Here is a 23,764-nt window from a genome sequence, read left to right on the forward strand (position 1 = left end):
TAAATTGTAAACAATATTTCATTATTGTACATTTCTTTTTGCTTAGAACACCATTTTTGTGCTTGAGCTCGCCTACCGAAATCAGCTGCGTTTTTGTTTCACATTTATCTGTCTTTCGCTTGCGGTGTTATCAGAGAAAGGTTCAAGAAAATGGGGGTATCTAGCCTTCGAAGGCCTAGCGTGCCACAGGGTAAACTCGCATGTTATCTCACTCAAGGGCGTGGCTCGCTAGAAACTATGCACTGCGCTAAACATGCGCGGTTTCCTAACACGAATAATCAGACGACAGAGTGTCGTCGGGAAAGTAGACGCAAATTCGACAACATGATGACCCCAAAAAACACGTTTACAGGGAGTGTAAGAAGAGGCTGACAACACACAGCGCCATACCGGCACAAGAGATTCTTGACATCGTTACTGACGAAAACTTCGCAAAGCTAATGCTTAGCGAAGCCCCCCTGCATATTCTTAACAAGCGAGCCTGCTTGTCCGTCCCTGTCCTTTGTCTAGAACATTCACCAACGACGCCGTATAATGCATGCCGAGACCTGAATAATTAGGCGCATCGCGATTTTCAATTTATGCCGTAATCATTTAAGTGATTTCTACCGAAGTTAGCTAGAAGTAAGTTTCAGTAATAAAATACAGTCAATTTGCATCGACGAAATTATCTGGCAAATTATGTTCGTTACGCCTTGTGCCGCGCGTCCCTCTTTCACTCGGGATGAATTCTTCGCTTCGCCGCACGGTGTCAGCAGCCGCGATTCTGAAGCAGTCACCTGTCCGGCAAAGCTGAGTGGCTGCGGCCAATACTGGCATACGCGACTGTTGCCGACTGCTTCCATGCTGTTCGTTCTAGTAACTCCGTAGCATGAACGCCTCACGTGAATTGACATCGCCCTGGGAAGACATGACCTCATCGTACGAATTTCGCTCGTCGAAAGCTTCATTCTAACCCTCCGATCGGTTTCAACCTTGAATCACTTGTCTGCGGACGCCAAAAGCAAGGTATATATTTTTTTTTTTCGTCTTTGCTCGGACACGTTGCAATCCCTAAAAAGGTCCGCATAGGGGTTTGTTTTTGTTGGCAGCGCAAGCGCGATCGAGATCTTTTTCCCGAACGTTGGTGTTTCTAGAGTTCCAAAATCTTGATCACGTTCTTTGCTTGCTGTCACAGTGGAATCGGAGCCACGCCCCAACTCTTTTCTCTTTCAATAATTTTGTGGTGCCATTTGCGTTTTAGCAAAGCCTCAAAAAGGAACATCCGAACATCGATCGCAGCTTGGCAGAAATGTGTCGCGAACCAGGTTCAAATTGTGGTTTGTTTGCAGAAAGACTCCTTAATGGTGTCTTATATTTTGATACAAGACAACAGCTGTGAAAGTGAAAATCGTCCTCTCTAAATTTCGACTGTTTTTCACTCTTAATACCGCGGCACAATAGTGGTTTGCCTGCTGCGGTTTTCAGGTGAATGCTTTATAGGGTCTGGCAAGAAGGCCCCACTTGGCCAACCTTTCTACCTAGCTACAGTAAAGAAAGGATAATTTTCTGGCTGGCGCCAAGAAATCGCATTCAGTTCAGTTCAGTTCAGGCGTTCAGTCGTGTCCGACTCTTCGTGACCCTATGGACCATGTCACGCCACGCTTTCCGGTCTCTCACTATCTTCTTAACATCACATAACTTAATCTGCAGTGCCTCGAGGATGCCATCTAACCATCGCGTTCGCTGCCTACCCCTTCTCCGGCGACCCTCAACCTTTCCCAACATCAAATCTTTCTCCAGCGACTCCTCTCTTCTCATCAGATGACCAAAGAAGCTGAGCTTTAACTTTAGAATTTGACCCTCCAATGAGCAGTCAGGGTTTATGGTCGACAATATCGACTGATTTGATCTTCTGGCAGTCCAAGGAACTCTTAAGAGTCTTCGCCAGCACCACAATTCAAACGCGTCAATTCTTCGGCGGTCAGCCTTTTTCACAGTCCAACTCTCGCATCCATACATCACAACTGGAAAGACCATAGCACGGGTTATACGGATCTTGGTTGGCAGACTAATGTCTCTGCTCTTTACTAGGCGGTCAAGGCTAACCATTGCTCTCTTTCCCAGAGCTCGCATTAGCCTCATGAAATCTGTCGCCATGCACATAACCTATGAGAAATCACCCCTAATTTTTTCTACAGTATTAACAGCATTCCGATCCAAATGTTTAACATAACAAATTAAAACGCCTGGACGTCACAATTTCTGAAACTTCAAATTGGGGCGTGCATATTGATCAGATATGTGGTTTAGCTCAAGAAAAACTTTGTTTTTTAAAACGAAAACTGAAACAGTCAACACTTGGTGCTTCAAGCATCCAAAAGTATGGTCCGACCAAGTTAGTGTATGCAAGCATTACTGGGGTCCACATTGCCAATACCACATCATCAAACTCAAGAGAGTGCGAAGATTAGCTTTAAGATTTATTTTTGCTGCTTACCGCAAAATACAGTAACAGCTCTTCACATCCAAGCTCAACTACTTGAACGAGCCACGCATAGAAAAATAGCTCGTCTGAAGTTTTTTTATATGCTCCATGAAAATAAGTTTATTAGGACTTTGCTCTGTATATCCGACCCCCGGGAAGATTATGTGCTCGTACTATCCACCCACTCTGCATTATTGTTTGTAGAAGTATTCAGGGCTAGTTGTTTCATGCCAACCAATGAAACGGCGCAAGGACACGATCACAGGAAAGATGTACAGAACGCCTACTACCAGAGCGAGGGAGCACAAACGGTCAATAAAAAAATAATGAAAGAAGGAACCTCCCAGGTCACTGCAGAGAATGCAAACACTGTAAACCCGTGTTGTAAGGGGCGATTTTATCGGCAAAGGTTAGTTGAAAGGGAGGCTTACCATGGGTACAGAAAGCTGGGTCCAAGTGCATAAGCACATCGTCGGTAAAACTCAGCGAACGTACAGGAATGGGGCTTTTTGGACGGTCAAGTGTAGATATTGATAATGTTATTTTATCGAGTTTCTTTTTTTTAATACCATGTTCTGGCTTTGATGGTCATGTGCAGTTCCTCACAATGAGCCATATTATCGTAATTCCGATTTTCTGCCTTGTTTTGCCTGCGATACGCATTTATACATCATGTCTGGTTTTTTGTCGCAATATTCTATTATTATTTTTTGTTTTATATCTGATGTACACTGGCGTATAAAAGGTGGTGTCTTCCGCGATGAACTCGGTAGTGGGCGCTCTGTCTATCCCTCTTCTTTTTCTGTGATCGTGTCCTTGATCGGTTCCATTGGTGAGCCATTATGCCGTACGCACATAGGGTCGACCTATTTAAGTACTCCTTCCTCCCGAAACCCATTGTTGAATTCAATCGTCTGAATCCGCACATTTTTTTTTTTTTTATAACACCAGCTGAGCTGAAGATTTGAAAAGAAATTGGAATTGTTTTACTTGTAGAAATGTGTGTGCTTTTCTTCTGCACTTTGTTATTTCTTCAACTGACGCTCTCTAACAGCTCGTAATTACTTACAGTATTGTAAACAAATAAATGGTACACGCATTTTTCCCGTGTAGAACTACTCTACAAGTGAACGAGTCTCACAGAACGCAATGACTAAGGCTGAAGCACCGAACACGCCTCGGAACCACCGCTTGCCTCGTTAAGACATGGTGTCTGCCACGCCCACCCCGATGACAACGCCTTTCCTAAACAAAGGAATGTAGAGGGAATGTATTGGCCGACTTCAGAGCAGATTTGCTGATAAATATGTTCTCTTGCTTGGCGCGCACCCAAAGGCAGAGAAACCTGGACGACTCTTGTGTTCCGCTTTAATGTTATGACGCGTAGCAACATGTGGTCCTTTCTAAGTACACGCATACTTGTAAGCAAAAAGTCGTGAGATAATACCAATTTACGTCAAAGACCTCAAGACACATATGCATAGAGTCCCGCTAGTTTCCAAGCTGTACGAGCATTCCTTCAATTGCATGGCCTAAAAGAAACTTTTCTTTTTCTCCAACCATGCATATGTCCTGCGCGTGTCCTGTTTCTGCTTCTCTTGTGTGTGTTTCCTGTGCGTTTTATCTTTAGTCAAGCAATGCACCATCTATCCCAATTTCAAGTCATGCATATTTTCAAGCCCCTTTCCTCGGTGTGTAGTTTATGCAAAAGATTGTTCGCGTAGCGAGGAACGCGTTTTACTCACCCTTCGATGTAAATAATGCGCCCTTAAAAAGAAACGCCGTCGTCAGCACGTTTAACAGAAACGCTCGAGAGCGGAGTCGAGATGGACTTGAACACCACTCAAAGCTTCCGTTAGGTATGAGGCCATGTTGCATGATGCGTTTGGTACTCTTATGATAATAGATTCCTTGCAGCCACCTCAGCATAAAGTCGAGCCCATCGGCTAGCGTTGATACACATTAAAAGGCCACGCGCTCGAGCGTTCCGTTAAGAGTGCTATCGGCGGTACACAGAGTGGTATATGGGCGTCTACAGTGACCTGCCGTCATTGTAGCGCTCTAGATACAAGTGTGCATTGTTTTATCAGTCGCAAGGTGCAATACTCTTTTGTCATATCATGTAATCCACATTAAAAAAAAGGCATAATATGAAATGATATTTCACTGCAGACAGCAGAATGACTTCCATGTAAGGTGTATGCCTAGACAGAGTTCGAACCCAAATGGCACTTTCTCTTAGTCATGTGTTCTGTAATGCATCTTTCAAGTTCCTTGTAGCTTAGCTGTGTCGTGTTGGTATAATGCTGTTTCTTAATAGTACGTAATTCCTGCGCATGGAGCATCGTTCACTAATCAATGTCATGCTGAAGAAAACAAAAACGCCTCATGGGTCGTGGTGGATCGCTTATCTGGATCGCAAGCCAACGATTATGGGTTGAAAGCATACCTGCATTAAACTTTTTGAAGCGAAACCAAATATCTTATAAAGGTTCACCATCGAGACATGGGGCACCGTGTTTTAATCGCTTTAATTCCAGATGCAGCGTCACGTTTAGCATTAGTTTCTGTTTTTGTGGAGAGAGGGCGGGGGGTGTTAGCATTAAATTTCTCTTGAGTTAACGTGGCTATGACATCATGACCTTACAAGTCGACCAGTCCGGATCATTACCTCATGGCCATCTGCCTATGCCAGCTTTTCAGCGATACTTGACCCTTACGCTATTTAATATCTGTGCAGACATAGCCATCAAGAGAGTGACATTCATGATCCGCCTTATAATCTAGGCAAAGTGATCGACGCTGTGCTGAGTGTCACCTCTTCGGCAAAAAAGCAACTTTTCTTCAGTGTTCAGAAGAATCGCCTGTTGGCCTACTTGCTTTAATGGACAGGGAAGCATACTTGCTCCCACATCCACTTGCGCTGCCGTCAAATGTATTACCGCGAACCAGTCAAAACTTTGTTGTTTTTTGCGACAGCCGCCGGCATGCGGTCTTGTCACTTTGACTCCGGCGCACGGGCCGATTTTGTGCCCTTTGTTTTTTCATGCTTCGCATTGTGCAACACGCCTTTATCGCTTTCTTTGTAGCGCGATATGCGCCGAGATTAGGCTGCAATGATCGTAGGCAAGCACAACTGTTTCCGTATATTGTTCCAGAGTTCCCCAGCATCTCTTGGCTGGTTTATCTAGATGTTCCTGCGGCGACTTTAAATTGAGCACTGCTGAATGCAGTAGGGGTTCGTAGATCGACGACCGCCGAGAACTCTTGTTGTCAGCACCACCGCCGAATCGCTTAATTCTATAGCGGGCGCAAATCAGCCCATTAAAGGGTTTAATCCAGTGAGGTTCAAGACTCCTAGATTGTGTCTACGGCATTGCTACAACCACGTTACAGTGTGTTACAAGTATACAACGCATCTGTTTTGCTTCGGCGGGAAAATCATTATTTTGCGCCCCTAGCCACCCCTGCGAAACTTGTGCCTCACCCCTTTATTCTCGTTCCGCACCGCAATGGCTCAGTGGTGAAAGTGCTCAGAAACTGAACCAAAAGGATGATCCGGGTTTACCTCTGTCTCAGTGATCGCGTTTTGATGGAGACAAAACGCACCCGTGCGATGTCAACGCACGTTAAGAATTCCCACGGGGTATAAATTATTCCGGAACATTTCAATACGGCGTCCCTCAGATGTCATATGTCGCTTCGAGCCAAACCCCCATACCACTCTACACCAAGACTGGCTTTCTGCATGAGCCGAGCTGAGCCAAGACAGACTGAGCTTCGCAATTTTAATGCACAGTTTCGCAGTATTGTATGGGAACACAAGATATATATATATATATATATATATATATATATATATATATATATATATATATATAGTAAGGAAGAAGATGATACAGCGCCGAAGCTAACGACGATGAAGAGGCCGATCAGCTGGCGCGCGCACTGAGAACTCAGATCGGACGATATTGTGCCTCGCTCTACGATCGCCTTGTGTCACCGGTCGCCGTCTCCAGTCCTCCGAATAACTCCCAATAAAACCCTCTTCATTTGGTGGAACGTCCCGAGATACGATCCTTAAACGATCACCGTGGAGCTCCGCAGCCATACGATACCTGTGGCGACAAACGAGGTAGGCCAACAGCCAGTCGCAGCCCCTTCGCAGTCCATCTCATGCTCCGGTGCCATTCGGCAGCGAGATCCCGCAGTTTTCAGCGGGCAGGGCGACCAGGACGTTGAAGATTGGTTGGCCTCGTACGAGCGGGTGAGTCGTCATAACAACGGAGATGACCGAATGAAGCTCAACAACGTCATCTTCTACCTGAGTGACGTTGCTAACCTCTGGCATCGAAATCATGAGGCAGACATGCCAACTTGGGCCAACTTCAAGGCAAAGTTCACTGACGTTTTCGATCGACCCACAGTGCGGAAATTACGCGCTGAAGAAGCCTTGCGGGTACGCGTTCAGCTTGAAGGGGAAGCATTCACGAGCTACATTGAAGACGTCGTGGATTTATGTAAGCGTGTTGACCCGTCTATGGATGAGGCTACCGAGATAAAGTACATATTGAAGGGCATTGATGTAGGTGTATTTCACAAGCTGTGGGCAAAGAGCCCAACCACAGTAGCCTCAGTATACAACCTTTGCCAGAGTTTCGATGAAATGCTCAAGCAACGCCTCTGCACTCGTCGTTCTCCCGCACCTGCTGCGTCCATCTCTGGCCTGGCTGTGAGCAGCGACCTTTTGGCTCACATCAAAGGTTTTTTTCGAGATGAAGTCTCCCGACAACTTGGGTTTTTGTCTGGTCCACGCCCGTCGTCTACAGCCCAGCTACTTACCCCTGCGATTCGACACACCATCACGCAGGAGGTTGCCGATGCACTTCCCAGTTTTGACCAGCCAGCGCCTGTCACACCACATGTCGACCCTGTTCCATTGCAGCCCACACCTCTTACTGCACCATTAAGTTACAACTCCCCTGTGGTCGTGCCGCCTCTACCTGGACCAGCACAAGTGCCTCCCACATTGCAGAAGTGACCGCCCGCCCTCCGCCGCCACCACAGTCTTTTGCGTACGTGCCGACTATGGCGTCACCGACTGTCGCTCCACGGTACCTATCAACGACGCCTCCCTACAATCCTTGGCGCACGAAGGACAACCGGCCTATCTGCTATGCCTGCGGTATTCCAGGCCACGTCGCCTGCCTGTGCCGTCGTACTCTGCGTTCTGCCCCTGCACGCACTATGGCTGACAGCAATTATCAGTACGACACTTTGCGCCCGCCTTCGGGGACATCTCCAGGGGACACAGCTCATCGGGCCGCCAGAACATTCAATTGCACCGCTCGCCGTCCCTTCGCCGTCGGTCCTTGTCGCCAATGCGGCGTCGCAGCGTGACACGAGACTCGCAAGACTAGCAGCCGCAGTTCCTGGGGCACCAAATGCGCACATTTCGCCTACCGCAAGTCGATCGTCTGTCTCCGCCGAACGCACTCGAAGTTTTTCTCGACGGTATTCGTGCCCTTGCACTCGTCGATACCGGGGCCACGCTGTCAGTCATTAGCGAAAGTTTTTGCCGCTCGCTTCATAAAGTCACCACCCCGCTTTCTGGATTTTCTCTTCGCACCGCCAGCGCCGATTGCGTTCGTCCGTCTGCTACTTGCACAGCGCGTGTAGTTATCGCGGACGTTATACGTCGAGTTTTTAATGCTTGCGTCATGCTCCCATGACATAATTCTTGGCTGGGATTTCCTTTCCCGCCACAATGCTGTTATTGACTGCGCCCGCGCCCACGTCGCCTTCTCTGCGCTCTGTGATGCGGTTCTTGACCATTCGCCATCTTTTTCTTGCGCCAAACTTGTCGCCGACGACACCGACATTCCGCCGAACTGTGCTGTGATTGTTCCCGTGTGTGTACCGTTCTCTTTCGATGCGACTGTTCTTTTTGCGCCTTCTCCCATGTTCGCCTCTCGCCGTCACCTCCTTTTTCCCTTTGCTATCATTGATATTAACTGCGGTGCCGATGACATAGTTGTTGCGAATGCTTCCTCCGCTGTGGTCCCGCTACTTCGTGGACAATGCCTTGGTCATATTGAAGTTGCTGACCTCATCTCGCCGTTTAAGCTTGATGGGTATCTATCACAGAGTGCCCACGTGGCCTCTGTAACGCCGATTACAGAGTCTTCCGATATACCAAGTTAGGACCTTTTTCAATCACCTGTGGCCAGTGAACTCGACCCGACTCACCGTGAACAACTGTTTGCTCTCCTCAACCAGTTCCATTCTTCGTTTGATGCTCAGACGACTTCCTTGGGCCGTGCGACTGAGGTTGTTCACCACATCGACACCGGCAGTCATGCCCCTCTTCGTCAGCGCCCTTACCGTGTTTCGCCTACGGAACGCCGTGTTATTGCTGACCAAGTCGGTGACATGCTACAACGTGATGTAGTTCAGCCTTCATCTAGTCCGTGGTCGTCTCCAGTGGTACTTGTGAAAAAGAAGGATGGCTCCATAGGATTTGGCGTTGACTACCGCCGTCTTAACAAAATTACTCGTGAAGTCGTATACCCACTACCCCGCACTGACGACGCCATCGATTGTTTACATGGAGCAGAGTTCTTTTCGTCCCTGGACCTGCGTTCTGTCTATTGGCAAGTCCCTATCGCTGAGTCTGACCGACCCAAGACAGCCGTTGTTACCCCTGATGGACTATATGAGTTCACTGTGATGACGCTTGGTCTTTGCAACGCTCCTGCTACGTTTGAGCGAATGATGGACAACATATTACGCGGCCTCAAATGGAACATTTGTCTTTGTTATTTAGTTTTCTCTCCCGATTTTTCGACGCACCTCGTGCGCTTGCACCAAAACATGAGCTGTCTCACTGGCGCCGGTCTCCAACTTAACCTCAAGAAATGTCGTTTTGGCGCCTGCAAGCTGACAATACTGGGTCATGTCGTGTCCAAAGATGGCGCCCTGCCCGATCCCGACCAACCACGTGCGGTCACTGAATTCCCGAAACCGACGTCTGCTAAAAAGCTGAGCAGCTTCGTCGGCCTATGCTCATATTTTCGCCGTTTTGTCCGCAATTTCGCTACCATCATTGCACCGCTTACAAAATTGCTTAATGGCCCCACCGACTTGTGTACATGGACCCCATTCTGCGACGATGCTTTCACTACGCTCCGAAGTCTACTAACTTCACCGCCCATTCTCCTCCATTACGACCCATCCGCTCCTACAGAGGTGCACACTGACGCCAGCGGCATCGGCCTCGGTGCTGTTCTTGCTCAACGCAAGCAAGGCTTTTCCGAATACGTGGTTGCTTACGCTAGCCGAGCGCTAACGAAAGCTGAATCTAACTACACCGTCACAGACAGAAGCATCTTGCAATCGTGTGGGCCTTAACGAAGTTCCGCCCTTACTTGCATGGCCGCCGCTTCAACCTCATAACCGACTACCATGCCCTCTGCTGGTTGGCTTCCCTGAACGACCCTTCTGGGCACCTCGGCCGCTGTTGCTCTTCGCCTTCAAGACTTTGACTTTGAAGTGATATATCGATCGGGACGCAAAGACTCCGACGCTGGAGCCTTCTCGCGCTCGCCGCTGCCTTCTCCTGCACCCTCGCACTCGATATCCGAACCCTCCGTTGCAGCCCTCACCTCCGACGACCTGCCTTTTGAACAATGCCGGGATCTCTGGATATCTTCCCTCCTAGACGTCCTCACCGCGTCCTCAACATCTTCACTCCCGCGAGCCCTTCGTCGCCAAGCTTCCCATTTTACGATCCGGGGTGCTCTGCTGTATCGCAAAAGTTATCGCCCGGAAGGTCGCAAATGGCTCTTGGTCATTCCCCGCCATCTTCGCACAGACATTTGTGCACATCACCATGCCGACCCGCAAAGCGCACATGCTGGTCTGTTGAAGAAATACGAGCGTCTTCGCCAGCGGTACTACTGGTGGGGAATGTACAACTTTGTCCGCCGCTATATTCGGTCCTGTACTGCTTGTCAGCAACGGACATCGTCTCCGCGCCCCTCCGCCGGCCCATTAGAGCCATTGCCTTGTCCAGCGCGACCCTTTAATCGTGTCGGCATCGACCTCTATGGTCCCCTTCCATCTTCGACATCAGGCAACCGCTGGATAATAGTCGCCATGGATCACCTCACTCGCTACGCGGAGACTGCAGCCCTGCCTACGGCTAGTGCTCGTGACGTCGCCTCTTTCATCCTGCGTCACTTCGTTCTACGTCACGGGTCTCCTCGTGAACTTCTCAGTGACCGCGGCCGCGTCTTCCTATCTCGCGTGGTCAGCGAGCTGTTGGAAGCTTGCCAAAAAATACATCGAACCACCACAGCTTACCATCCTCAAACTAACGGCCTCACAGAAAAGTTTAACCGAACGCTTGGTGACATGCTCGCCACGTATGTTTCTTCTGACGCGTCTAATTGGAATAGGTGCTTCCATACATCACCTATGCCTATAACACAGCGTCTCAGGCAACGACTGGATTTCCCCATTCTTTCTCCTATACGGCCGTGAGCCTTCCTGTCTACTGGACACCATACTGCCTTACCACCCCGACACTTCAGAGTACACTTCTCTTTCTGCTGTTGCCAGTAATGCTGAGCAGTGCCGTCAGCTGGCGCGCTCATTCACGTCGGACATTCAAGATCTTCGCCGAAATGAGAGCGATCACGTCAAAGCCGCTGCTGACTTTCCTATCAACACCCTCGTCTGGCTCTGTGTTCCTGCTGATTTCACATTATCTGCAAAGTATCATGGCCCTTATCGTGTATTAGAGCGTACATCACCAGTTGACTACGTCGTGGAGCCGGCAACGCCTTCTTCAGACCACCGTCGCCGCGGGCGAAAAGTTTTTCACGTCAGTCGACTTAAGCCATACTACGATCCCCTTGTCATACCCTCGCCTTAAGTCGCCAGGATGTCTCCCTCTTTCCGCCGGGGCAATTGTAAAGAAGATGATACAGCGCCGACACTAACGACGATGAAGACGCCGATCAGCTGGCGCGCGCACTGAGAGCTCGGACCGTCTTGTTCGGACGAGATTGTGCCTCGCTCTACAATCGCCTTGTGTCACCGGTCACCGTCTCCAGTCCTCCGAATAACTCCCAATAAACCCCTCTTCAATATATTGTAAGGTAACGCGAAGGTCGGACTTGGGGAATCAGGCTTTATTACAGACCTGAAGCCTTGGTCGCACACTGCAGCCAAACACACTCCGCGATGACGATGGGTATCTACAAGAGGGAGCAGGATAAAGATGAAGCAGCACGTTCAGCAGTGTGGAAGATGAAGCGCCACACAGTGCTCACACTATTTCGCCCGCGCAGTTCAATCGGCCAGCCTGGCCGCAATTAGTCCGCAGGAATGCGCCGAACAAAAGGTTTCATACGTGAAACGTGGACAACTTCAGTGCCACGGTAACGACAGTCCGGAGGAGGGTAAACAGGGGAGACGCGATAGTTGACCGGGGAGGTTTTTGCAAGAACTGTGTAAGGACCAATGTAACGGTGCTGTAACTTGTCACAAAGGCCAGGAGTGCGTAATGGGGTCCAAAGTAACACCTCGTCGCCGGGACGGAACGAAACTTGGCGATGGGTTGCATCATAGCGGTACTTGCGGTCTTCCTGGCTAGCTTCCGTGTTGAGGCGAGCAAGCCGGCGTGATTTGGCCACTCGGGAAAGGAACTGGTCAGGAAGAGAGGATGAGGAACTGGCATGTGTAGAAAGAAAAGAGGCGTCAAGAAAGGTAGCGGGAGAACGGCCGTAAACGAGGAAAAACGGGGTGTAACCTGTGGTCCGCTGTACAGCCGTATTGTAGGCGAACGTAACAAAAGGAAGTATTACGTCCCAGTTTCGGTGGTCCTGGTCGACATACATAGACAACATGTCAGAAAGCGTGCGGTGGAACCGCTCAGTCAACCCATTGGTCTGCGGGTGATAGCTGGAGGTCAATTTGTGATGTGTGGTTGAGGCTTCAATAACTTCGGCTACAATCTTCGACAGAAATGTCCGACCACGATCGCTGAGAAGCACTTGAGGGGCCCCATGGCGCAGTACGAGCGATTCCAAAAAGAAGGTCGCGACCTCATGTGCTGAGCCATTAGGCAGGGAAGTGGTCTCAGCGTAGCGTGTTAGGTGGTCGACGGCGGTGACGATCCAGCGATTACCTCGTGCGGACAATGGAAGTGGCCCGTATAAGTCTATGCCAACAACGGCAAAAGGAGTAGCAGGGCAAGGTAGCGGCTGTAGTAGGCCAGCAGGAGGAGAAGTGGGCCGTTTGCGGCGCTGACATGGCAGACAAGAGGCGACGTATTTTGCCACACTTGAGGCGAGGCCTGGCCAGAAGAAACGGGCTTTCACGCGGTGGTAAGTTTTATGAAAGCCTAAGTGACCGGCTGTAGCATCATCGTGGAAAGCCGCCAGGATACGGGTGCGAAGCGCTCTCGGAATAACGGGGACCCAACGGGTGCCTTCGGAGCAATAAATATAACGGGAGAGCACGCCGTTGTCAAGTTTGAACTTTTGGAGTTGCCTGCGCATCCTAGCGGTAGGAGGGTGAGAAGCACCGGTGAGAAGGTTGATTAGGGAAATACAGTAGGGATCTGCTCGCTGGTTTGAAATAATGGCGTAGCGATCTGGAGCAGCGGCAAGAGTAGCACAGGTTAAGGTTGGGGCTCTGGACGACATTGGGACGTCGAGGGTGCACGCAGGAAGGCTCGAGGAAGCACTAGGTGGCGATTCTGATAGCGGGCAGCGGGAAAGAGCATCGGCATCTCGATGTTTGCGTCCCGATTTGAATATGACATCAAAGTGGTACTCCTGCAAACGCAGAATCCAACGGCCCAGGCGTCCAGTCAAATTTTTGAGGGTTGATAACCAGCACAGAGCGTGGTGATCGGTAACGATCTTGAAATGGCGGCCGTAGAGGTAGGGGCGGAATTTCTGAACTGCCCAAACGACGGCTAGGCACTCTTGCTCAGTGATGGTGTAGTTGCGTTCCGCTAGTGTTAGAGTTCGACTGGCAAACGCAATTACCTTTTCCCGAGAAGCGGTATCACGTTGCAGAAGTATGGCGCCGATACCGAGGCTGCTGGCATCGGTGTGAAGAATGGTGGCAGCAGTGTCGTCGAAGTGAGCGAGAACAGGGTCCGAAGTGAGGGCATTCTTTAGGGTTTGGAAAGCTTTTTCGCATTCTTCGGACCAATTGAAAGTAGTACGGTCTGTAAGGAGGCGGTGGAGCGGTGCAGCAATGGTAGCGAAATTTCGAATGAAACGGCGAAAGTACGAAGACAGGCCAAGGAAACTGCGTAGTTCCTTAGTCCGCTGAGGGCGTGCAAAGTTCAAAACTGCAGCAAGCTTGTCAGGGTCGGGTCGAATGCCATCGCGGCTGCCATAATGCAATGCCATAATGTTGAAGCTCAAGAACTTTGCAACCTATCAAAGCAGTATAGTTTCGTCAGCAGGTGCATATCTCAACAGTGCAGGCCGGTGTGAGCCCTCGAACGGCGCAAAGGCTTGTTGGCAGAGGAAGAGCGGTGAAGATAGTGTGATGAAGCCTCTGTGTTATAATCGCCGGGGTGGTATGTCCGGTGAGCCTTAAGCTTTGGTCGAGCCCAAGCAGCTTGAACGAGCTATAGATTCGAGGCCTCATATCGGTCCCCTAACAAACGCCAACTGCCAGCAAAGTGCTTGTAGCGCTACTTAAGGTGCCGTTCCTAAAGCCAGTGGCTTTCACCACTCCTAGAATGTTAGACATTTAAACCTTTTGAACAGGTGTTTGCTAGAAACAGCTTTATAGGATATAGTTCACAGGCACGAATTGCATAAACAGGTTTTGGATGCGACCTGATGCCGGTGAACACATCCAGCAACGCACTCCCTCACCAGAACAGGAGTTGGCCACCCTGGTGCAGTAATTGGCCGCAACCTCCTATGATAAACTCCATAAAACCCCGGCCCTCAGTCACCAGCGGCTGCGGAACAACTGACCACGGCGGCGGTCAGACCTGTGACTCAGCAGGGGGTGCTAAGAATACCTGGCTCTGTTGGACAGGCCGCCATTGGAAACTGACCCTGGCAACGTTTAACGCTAGAACCCTAGCTAGTGAAGCTAGTTTAGCAGTGCTGTTAGAGGAACTAGAAGGTATGAAATGGGATATCACAGGGCTTAGTGAGGTTAGGAGGCCGAATGAGGCATATACTGTACTGAAGGATGGCCATGTACTATGCTATCGAGGTTTACCAGAGAGGCGACAACTAGGAGCAGGTTTCCTTGTCAATAAGTATATAGCGGGCAATATAGATGAATTCTATAGTATTAATGAGAGGGTGGCAGGCATCGTAATTAGGCTTAATAAGCGATATAAACTGAACGTTGTACAGGCCCATGCACCCACATGTAGTTATGATGACCAGACAGTTGAAAACTTCTACGAAGATGTAGAATCGGCAATCATAAAAAGTAAAGACGCAGTATACTGTACTAATGGGCGACTTCAATGCCAAGGTAGGAAAAAAGCAGGCAGGAGACCAGGCAGAAGGGAACTATGGCATTGGTTCTAGGAATAGCAGGGGGGAGTTACTAGTTGAGTTTGCCGAGCGCAATAACTTAAGAATCATGAATACCTTCTTCAGCAAACTGAAGAACCGGAAATGGAAATGGAAAAGACCTAACGGGGAGACTAAAAATGAAATTGACATCATAATGTGTTCAACCCCCGCCATTGTGCAATATGTAGAGGTAATCGGGAAAGGGCGATGTAGTGACCACAGGATGGTGAGGTCCCGAATTAGCCTAAATCTGAAGAAGGAACGCAACAAATTAGTAAGAATGAAGCCCATCAACGAATTAGCGCTGAGGCAAAGGGCAGAAGAGTTCAGGATCCCGCTACAGAATAGACATTCAGCTCTAAACGAGCATGGCGACATTACCCTAAAAGCAATCAACAATAATTTCAGAGATATCATTACTGAATGCGCGGTAGAAGTAGGCAGTAGGATAGTTAGAGAGGATACCGGTAAGCTGTCTAAGGAGACGAAAGATTTGATTAAGAAACGCCAGAGTATGAAAGCTTCCTATCCAACAGACCAATTGGCCGAGATATCAATGCTAATCAATAAGCGCAAGGCGGCCGATATAAGGAAGCATAACATGGAGAAAATTGAGCATGCTGTAAAGAACGGGGGAATCCTTAGAGGTAAAGAAGAAATTGGGCATAGGCAAAAACCAGATGTATGCGATAAGGGACAAGGCGGGCAACGCCATCACGAATATGGACAAGATAGTCAAAGTAGCCGAGCAGTTCTATACAGACATCTGCAGTAGCCAAAGTAATCAGGACCGTAATGAGATTGGCGGTAGGGAAAAACAGTCAGACGTTCCACCAGTGACAAAGGACGAGGTGAAGAAAGCAACAGAAACTATGAAAAGTGGGAAAGCCGCTGGAGAGGATCAGATAACTATAGATTTGTTGAAGGACGGGTTGGGGGGGGGGGGGGGCGGAGGGGTTATCGCGCTAGAAAAACTGGCTGCTCTTTATACGCAGTGCCTGGTGTCATCGACGGTACCGGAATCATGGAAGAATGCAAACATCATCCTCATTCATAAGAAAGGGGATTCTGAGGACCTTAAAAATTACCGACCAATCAGCTTACTCTCTGTTACGTATAAGGTATTTACTAAGGTAATCGCTAACAGAATCAGGACAACCTTAGCTGCAATCAAGCAAAGGATCAAGCCGGTTTTCGGAAACGGTACTCTACTATCGATCATATCCATACTGTTGTGACCGGCGTTCCCGCCAGACTTCAGTAGCTGACAATGGAGGCTGTTGTAACCGGAGTTCCGGCCAGGCTTCAGCAGCTCAAAATGGAGGCGTACTTAGCGGACGCCGGCGAGCGACTGCGAACAAAAGCAGCGAAGCGACGGCGACAACAGGGCACCTATTCTTGCACGAGACGCTTCGCCGAACAGCATTGGCCCCGCTAGCCGAATTTTCAAGGCAAGCAGGTGGCCCCCATGGAATGTCGCGGGGTGAATGACCACCGTCAATTGGTGACTTCTCGGACCATTTTGCCCTGGTACCGAAACTCCATCGCCCGCCCAGAATCGTCATCGACATCAGAAGATTTGCCCTCGCCACCGGAAGATGTGCAAAGAGGTTCACCCTCGGCAGTGGGCGGCACCTCGAGTGATCCCTTGACCCCACTGATTGGATAGCATCGATGAACTTTGTTTCCCCAGCTAGGAAACTCGGGATACCAAACCATATTTAACTGACGGATTTTGTTTGGACAGAGAGCTCCGTTTTCCTCTCATGGCTTGTACCTTCTTCAGTATGTAAAAACTGTGTATAAACTTTACTTTTTGCTTCTCCTCCCTGGCTGTCTTCCACCTCGATGCATCGTCGCCTCCTGAGCCCGCTGCGGTGAAGCTCGCCCCCTAAACCCGACTCACTTCAACTGGTTGGCTGCGGTGGAATCGTCCACGCTTGGTCCTGGCATCAGATATGGTGAGCGCTTGACTTTCTCTGAGAATTTGCCAGGTTTGATAACTCAGGGACTTTATCAAAACTAGTAGATTTCATTTTGTGCTTTTGAAGCAGCAGTGTTTTACGAAAGTCATCGTTCAAAAGTGGCCATGGACATCAGCAAGTTAAGAAATAGGAGTTGATTTTGCTTTGCGAAGAGCTTGGTATTGAGGTGGGGAAAAGCCATAGAAAGCCACAGCTTATTGAGGCTATTCAGGAGTGTGGGGCGGATGGCAATGAAATTTCGGAGCCTTGGGATGTCATTCAGGAGAAATCCAGGGAGGCTAAAGAAGAGGCCATCAGACTTGAGGCTAAAAAAGCAGAGAGGAAAATTGCACTCAGGCAGTTAGATCTTCAAATTGCTGAGGCAACGTGCGCTGGAAATAATTCTAACAATCAGGTTATTCCGACGGGCGCAACAATAAAAATGAAAGATCTCCTGCAGCCCTACAAGACAAACGAGGACATTGGGCTGTTCCTCGTAAATTTTGAAAGGATCTGTGAAAAGGAGGGAATTCAGCGGGACATCTGGCCCCAGAAAATATTAAACGTACTTTCTTGTGAAGCGGCTGAAGCAATTGCCAGATTGTCGAAAGAGGATGCCGAAAGGTACGATAAAGTTAAGGCAGCTCTCCTTAAAAAGTACCGGCTATCAGCTGATGCATTCCGACGCCGCTTTCGAGAGGCAGCACGGAAGCAAGGCGAGACGTTTCAGGACTTTTCGTACAAATTGAAAGCAGATCTGATCGAATGGCTGAAAGGTGAAGAGGCTTATGACAGTCGCGATAGCGTCATTGGGGTAATCTGCCTTGAACAGTTTTACGGTAGCCTGGGAGAGGAAATGCGCCAATGGGTGCAGGATAGGCCCTGCAGAAAGACTTTGGAACGCGCGGCAGAATTAGCTGGCGAGTTCGCGACCCATCAAGAATCGGAGAAAGCACGCATCAGATCCAGTGCGAAAGTCGGTAGGGATAATCGGGCGCACTCTCACACACAGGGAAAAGTGGGAATTGCGTCGTCTAATATCCCTGTTGCACAACAAAAAGGTGCAGTAAGCAGCTCGAAGGAACACGCGAGGAAAGAAAAGGTTTTCAAATCTAAGAAGCCGGTCGTCTGCTTCCGCTTCCAGCAGCCTGGGCACGTAGCGGCCGGCTGCCGTAATCCAAAAGTGGTGTTTTCGTTTCTGGATAACGAGGACGACAACTTGCGATTGTTGCAGCCTTATTTTAGGGATCTGACCGTAAATGACAAACCACGCAAAGTTCACCATGACTCCGCTGCTACAATGGACGTCATCCACCCTGAATACGTTAGGGCTGGAGAATTCACGGGTGAATGCGCCTGGATACTGCAGGTGGTTGAGGAGAATAGCGTATCTCTGCCGATTGCCCGTGTCGAGATCGAGGGACCGTTCGGGGTGCTTCACACTGAGGCAGCCGTCTCTCAAAACCTACCCGAGCAGTATCCCTACATATTTTCCAGTCGCTCGGACATGCTGCTCAGGGAAAAGGGGCTGCGTTTTGGAGACCATGCTGTCCAGGCTCTCACACGTGCGAAGGCGCGAGAAATCGCAACGCAGACGAAGCTAGAGGAAAAGGGTAAGCATGAAACTATAAGCCAAGTGTAGGATCACGGTGGCGAGCAGCAACAGGATTTACTCACTAATAGCGCTGATCTAGAAAGCACCGATAGCGGTGCTGGCTACACTGACTGTCCCGAATTATGTGCAGCTGCTCAATCTGTGCCAGGAGAGGAAGTCACTACGAATCTGGTGCTGCCGCATTCAGAGGGATTTCTCGAGCTCCTTCGTGTGGACCGCGAAATGTTTGCCGCTGAGCAAGAGAGAGATCAGTCTCTGAAAAACTTGAGCGACCAAAGCGAAACGGATGTGTCACGCAAAAACATCGCTTTCCAGCGCCGGTCTGGCCTATGGTATCCCCAGCATAAGGACAGGAAAGGAGTGGAACACGACAAGCTTGTTGTCCCGTCTAAGTATAGGGCTGAAGTTCTCGCCCTCTCGCATGGGAAAGGTTCGGCCTGTCACTTGGGTATAAAAAAAAAAACTAAAGATAGGCTGCTGAGAGAATTCTACTGGCCCGGATGTTTTAAAGACGTCGAAAAATTTCTTCAGACATGCGACACTTGCCAGAGAATTGGCAAACCACACGAGACAAGAAAGGCACCGATGAAATTAGTGCTGGCGAAGACTCTTGAGAGTTCCTTGGAATGCCAGAAGATCAAATCAGTCAATATTGTCCACCATAAACCCTGACTGCTCATTGCAGGGTCAAATTATAAAGTTAAAGCTCAGCTACTTTGGTCATCTGATGAGAAGAGAGGAGTCGCTGGAGAAAGATTTGATGTTGGGAAAGGTTGAGGGTCGCCGGAGAAGGGGTAGGCAGCGAACGCGATGGTTAGATGGCATCCTCGAGGCACTGCAGATGAAGTTATGTGATGTTAGGAAGATAGTGAGAGACCGGAAAGCGTGGCGTGACATGGTCAATAGGGTCACGAAGAGTCGGACACGACTGAACGACTGAACTGAACTAATCACAGAGCCCTTCTGGCGTGTTGTTGTAGATGTAGTGGGACCGTTGCCTGTAACTACGTCAGGTTGCAGATATATTTTGACTATAATATGTCCGGCCACCGAATTCCCGGAAGCCGTCCCACTTAAGAAAGTAAGCTCGGTAGAGGTGGTCGAAGCGCTGCTTTCTGTGTTTTCTCGAGTGGGTTTTCCGGCCGAAGTGCAGAGTGATCAGGGCAGCGTCTCTACCAGCGCTCTGACAACTACCTTCTTTGAGAGATGCGGTATTCGCACTATACACAGTTCCGTGCGGCACCCACAGAGCAACAGTGTAGAGGCCTGGCACTCCGTGTTGAAAAGAGTACTAAGGGCTTTGGGCCATGAAAACAAAACAGATTGGGAGGCTTCCTTGCCAGCTACCATGTTTGCGTTGAGGTCCGTGCCACATGAGGCCACCGGCTTCAGCCCAGCAGAACTAGTGTACGGCCGTTCTATGAGGTCCCCACTTCAGATGCTGCGCGAGGCTTGGGAAGGGCGCGGAGAGGACCCCACAGTGATTGAGTATGTGTTGCAGCTACTAGAACGTCTTCAGTCGTGTCGCGAACTAGTGGAGGCTAACATGAAATCAGCTCAGGGCAAGGCGAAACTATATTACGACCGGAACGCCCGAAAACGACCTTTTGCTGTTGGAGACAAAGTGCTCTTACTGACTGCGTCGCGGAAGAACAAACTAGATGTTTTATGGGAGGGTCCCGCAGAGGTTGTACAGCAGATTTCGGACACTATGTTATTAGAATGCCGGGAAGACGCAAAGAGGTTTACCAAGATACTTTGTTGGGCGAGTTGGTACTTATTCATTATTGATATAAACAGCGCGAACACAAAAACAAGGGACAGTACAAGCGCATGTACTGTGGCTTTCGTGTTTCTTGTCCCTTGTTTTCGTGTTCGCGCTGTTTATATCAATAATGCAAAGAGGTGAGGATCTACCACACCAATTTAATGAAACCGTACATACAGAGGGAAGCCGTTGTGAAGCTCGCTCTAAATGTTCCTGAAGAGATGGAAAATGATTTTTTTTTTTCCCAGAAGTACAACTAGATTCCGCACTCGAAAACCTTCGCCAGAAAATTGAATGCGACGCCAAACTGGAAGATAAACAGAAAGAAGAGCTAGGAACGCTTCTGCGAGAGTTCAGAGATTGCTTCGTTGACCGGCCCGGCTGGACTAACTTGATCGCACATGATATAGAGCTAATTTGCGACAAGCCCATCCGGTGCAGGCCTTACCGTGTTTCACCCCGGCAGGAGGAAATATTGGCAACTGAGATTCAGCGGATGTTAGACATGGGGCTGATTGTACCATCCGAGAGTGAATACACGTCCGCCATCATATTGGTTGAGGCGCCAGGTAAAGACCCTAGTCCATGTATCGACTACCGCCGTCTGAATGAGATCACACGTGATCAGAGCTACCCGATTCCGAATCTTGAGGAAAGGGTTGAGGCCATAAGTGGTGCTCATTGTATATCCACGCTGGACCTCACAAGGGGATATTGGCAGGTGCCTCTGACCGAGAAAGCGAGCCGAATCGCCACTTTTATTTCCCCTCTAGGAACGTTTCGTCCTCTCGTCCTTACTTTTGGGCTCAAAAACGCGCCCTTTTGTTTTTCCCGCCTCATGGACCGTGTGCTGCACGGTATGGGGGACTACGCTCTTCCATATTTAGATGACATAGCTGTCTTTTCTAAGAGCTGGGAGGAACACCTCTGTCATTTGAGGGATGTACTGACACGGTTACGTGAGGCAGACTTGACTGTGAGAGCGGAGAAATGTCAGTTGGGAAAAGCTCAAGTGACTTACTTGGGTCACATTGTCGGACGCGGTTATCGGCACCCGCTAGAACTAAGAGTAGCGGCAATATCCGAAGTCCCCAGGCCAGTCACCAAGACAGATATTCGTTCATTCCTCGGACTAACCGGATACTATCAACATTATATCCGCAATTTTTCCGAAATCGCCAGCTCCCTTAACGACAGTTTGCGAAAGAATGAACCTGTCAAAGTAGAATGGAATTCGGACAACAAACGCTCTTTTCTGGCCCTGAAAGCGGTTCTGGCCAGTCAGCCTGTTTTGAGAACTCCAGACTACACGCGTCAGTTTGTGCTACAATGCAACGCGAGTGACCGCGGTATGGGGGCCGTCCTCAGCCAGCAAGATGACAATGGGGAGGAGCACCCTGTTGTATTTGTAAGTAGGAAGCTCACCCTACGCGAGCAGGCCTATAGTGCATCAGAAAAGGAATGCGCCTGTCTCGTGTGGGCGATTCAGAAGCTGCAGTGTTATTTGGTAGGTTTCCGTTTCTTGTAGAGACTGACCTTTGTCCTTTGACTTGGCTTCGTAATATGTCAGCCAAAAATGGCAGGCTGCTTCGCTGGAGTCTAGCCTTGCAGGAGCACGCATTTGACGTGCGTTATAGAAAGGGGCGCGATAATGCTAACGCTGATGGCCTCAGCCGAAGTTTCCCTGGGTAAAGCTTTCTGGTTGGGCTCCTAGATGTTAACTGGCTACGCATATATTTTTCTCTTTTTTTCTTGCGTAGTCGTTTTTTTTGTTGTTGTTGTTGCTGATGCTGTTCTTACTATCGTTTACCTACCGCTCCACCTTGGGATATATTCTCACAAGAAGTGGCCTTCTATGGCATCTTTCATGTTACGACATGGATCAAAATTTTAGCTAGCATATTTGCCAAAAAAAAATCTTGTTTTTTTTTTCCTTGTCTCTCAGACATGGTCACTTTTGGAAGAAAACTTAAAATTCTCTGGACGAATTTTATTTTGTTTTCTTTACTTTGAAATGGCAATCATTGTGATGAAGGCAGCCTGGCACTTCTCAGAGTTTGTTTTGCTCCGCTGCTAGCTGTGTTTTGGGCTTTGAGTGGCTGAGTCTGCTAGCGCTGTTCAACAAGGAAGCAGGAACCAGATGGCTGGTTCGTTTGACGTGGCCAGACCGACCAGGCTGAACCAACTCCAGGTCTCTACGGGGTGCAGCGTTGGCTGCTAACACTACGAGACCTCTTCGGGCGGCGGACGGGCTGTTGTGACCGGCGTTCCCGCCAGACTTCAGTAGCTGACAATGGAGGCTGTTGTAACCGGAGTTCCGGCCAGGCTTCAGCAGCTCACAATGGAAGCGTACTTAGCCGACGCCGGCGAGCGACTGCGAACAAAAGCAGCGAAGCGACGGCGACAACAGGGCACCTATTCTTGTGCTTAATGGGCACGAGACGCGTCGCCGAGCAGCATTGACCCCGCTCGCCGAATTCTCGAGGCAAGCAGGTGGCCCCCTTGGAATTTTTGCGGGGTGAATGACCACCGTCAATAGGCGACTTCTCGGACCATTTTGCCCTGGTACCGAAACTCCATCGCCCGCACAAAATCGTCATCGACATCAGAAGATTTGCCCTCGCCACCGGAAGATGTGCAAGGAGGTTCACCAAGTGATCCCTTGCCCCCACTGATTGGATAGCATCGATGAACTTTGTTTCCCCAGCTAGGGAACTGGGGACACCAAACCATATTTAACTGACGGAGTTTATTTGGACAGAAAGCTCCGTTTTTCTCTCATGGCTTGTACCTTCTTCAGTATGTAAAAAGTGTATATAAACTTTACTTTTTGCCTCTCCTCCCTGGCTGTCTTCCGCCTCGATGCATCGTCGCCTCTTGAGCCCGCTGCGGTGAAGCTCGCCCCCTGAACCCGACACATATCAATACCATCGATCAGGTGATAGAAAAATGCTCGGAATATAACCAGCCCTTATACATATCATTTATTGATTACGAAAAAGCATTTGACCTAGTTCAAACCTCGGCGGTGATGCAGGCATTGCGAAATCAGGGGGTAGACGAGCCGTACGTGAAGGTGCTGGAAGATATATATATATAGTGGCTGCACAGCAACCATCATCATCATCATCATCATCAGCCTGACTATACCCACTGCAGGGCGAAGGCCTCTCCCATATTTCTCCACTTACCCGGTTCTGTGCTAGCTGCATCCACTTAACCCCTGCGAAGTTCTTAACCTCATCCGCCCACCTAACTTTCTGCCGCCCCCTGCTACGCTTTCCTTCCCTTGGAATCCAGTTTGTTACCCTAAGCGACCACAGCAACCATAGTTCTGCATAAAGAAAGTAACAAAATTCCCATAAAGAAAGG

General features: G+C 49.3%; 1 protein-coding gene across 1 annotated transcript in view; it reads left to right on the top strand.

Moving 5' to 3' along the window:
• The first annotated feature begins 770 nt into the window (after positions 1–770).
• LOC146193986 (uncharacterized) overlaps positions 771–23,764 on the top strand; it is a 32,856-nt gene continuing 9,862 nt past the window's right edge. The window contains exon 1 of the mRNA XM_084602913.1: positions 771–1,008. The gene's annotated coding sequence lies outside the window, so the exon portion shown is untranslated. The remainder of the gene's footprint in view (positions 1,009–23,764) is intronic.

Source organism: Amblyomma maculatum, chromosome 4, assembly GCF_055883805.1.
Source record: "Amblyomma maculatum isolate TAMU_Amacu chromosome 4, ASM5588380v1, whole genome shotgun sequence".
Taxonomy (NCBI): Eukaryota; Metazoa; Arthropoda; class Arachnida; order Ixodida; family Ixodidae; genus Amblyomma; species Amblyomma maculatum.